The sequence below is a fragment of the Lepidochelys kempii genome, chromosome 14, assembly GCF_965140285.1.
Source record: "Lepidochelys kempii isolate rLepKem1 chromosome 14, rLepKem1.hap1, whole genome shotgun sequence".
NCBI lineage: Eukaryota > Metazoa > Chordata > Testudines > Cheloniidae > Lepidochelys > Lepidochelys kempii.
In genome coordinates this window covers 20,708,510-20,710,202 of record NC_136393.1, presented here as the reverse complement: position 1 = coordinate 20,710,202, position 1,693 = coordinate 20,708,510, and the positions used below count along the sequence as shown (strand labels likewise).

General features: G+C 49.0%; 1 non-coding gene across 1 annotated transcript; it reads right to left on the bottom strand.

Annotated features, from left to right (window-relative positions):
• Positions 1 to 1,312: 1,312 nt before the first annotated feature.
• On the bottom strand, positions 1,313 to 1,476 carry LOC140898430 (U1 spliceosomal RNA). Its single transcript, XR_012154989.1, has one exon. It is a non-coding gene; the product is annotated as a U1 spliceosomal RNA (small nuclear RNA).
• Between the last annotated feature and the right edge of the window lie 217 nt (positions 1,477 to 1,693).

Here is a 1,693-nt window from a genome sequence, read left to right as displayed (position 1 = left end):
ATAAGTACGGGGCTAGAGCAGCCATACCAGTAGGGACCCTTAGGGGCCAATCCTGCAAATCCCCTGTACCTGGAAATCCTGGAGAATCCATACACATAGTGGCAGGATCTACTGCCTCAAGTGGCTACAGTTACACCAAGTTCCCCAGTGATAGAGTTATCACTGCCAAAGGACTTTGGATCTCTGTGACAACCGCACTGGGACTCTATCACCAGACATAACCGCTCACTTCAAAGTGTTCTTAAAACCATTATAAAAAAAGCTTCCAACCACAACAGCCTTTTCACATATACCAGTTTCAAGCCACATTGAAGTTGCTGAAACATTTTGGCTTGGGCCTTCACCTTTTCCATTTAACGGGGCTTTAGTAAGTGCATTCCAATAGGATGAAGTGTGCCTGCTTATCCCCAATCCTGGACTCTTTAGAGGGAGACAGTAAATCAGGCATAGTTGGAGCCAACTAAAGTCCCTCTTTATTCACCATCTGGTGAAAGGATCCTGCAGTGGAGGATCGTTCTCTGGGGACTCCTCCTTTGCAACAAGGCAATGCATGCGCGTTAATGATACAGCCGCTCCAGGCTGTCTGATCCTGTCTCTGTTAAAAGCTGTAAAGCAGCTAGCTCGTTTTATGGGGAAGTGCTGAGGGGCACTGAGTGAAACCGCATCAGATGTCAGAGGAGTGGGTCTTGCTTTTGTAGAATGCTGCCGGATGATATCCCCTCCCCCCTCCAAACCAACATGAGGGACTTGCAAGGCCTTTAGCTTTTATGGCGTATCCAGTACTTTTAACATTTGGCAGGTAGCTCAGAACCTGTGCTATGACTAAGCCCACCTGCCCCCTACCCCGAGTTGGAGTGACAGGGAAAATTAAAATGTTCAGCTGACCCACCAAGTTTGGAGGTGTGATCAGCAAGCTGTGAAAATCCATGTGGGTTACAGTGGTTGGTGAGGGTCCTGTACCTCCCACGTTGCAAGTGTTGTGCTTTGAGGGACAGTGCTGTAACTGCTGATGTTCTCTAACTGGAGCAGAGTTGGCCTCCAACCTGCACTATATTTTGTGCCTCCCTCTCCATCATCACAACACCCAGCTTTTGGTGTAGCAGGGCTGATGGCAGCACCTTCTGGGGCTCACCAATGCTTCTTGCATTGGCCAGAAGGAGTCACTAGAGAGCAACAGGAAGCACTCCCCAATGCCCACTTGGGGCTACCCACAATCTCACCCACTGATGGCCCAGGGATGAGGAATGTTAACTGCCACGAACAGGAGACACTCCAGCAGTGCAGTGATACTAGGGTTTTTTTGAATTTTAGCCAGGGGAAAGCGCGAATGCAGTCCCCCACTACCACAAATTATGCAGTCGAGTTTCTCGCATTTGCGGAAATCGCGGGGGTCAGCGCACCCGCAGTGCAATGGATGCACTTCACTCTGGGAAAAATGCCTTTGTGATCATGGTATCTCCCCTGCCAGCTAAGTTGCCAGGCTACTTTCCCACCTAAATTGCTACTGTATGTTGCAACTGCATGTTCCTCCCCCTCTGCTCACATAGCGCTTCCAGGAAGGACCAAATCCAAAACACTAAAGCACAGCACTGAAACACAAAAGTACTAACACTCTGGATAAGGTCCAACATGCTACAAAACTAGCTGTTCCCATGGTATTTTGGCATTTCCTCTTCCAGAGGCAGCCATATCA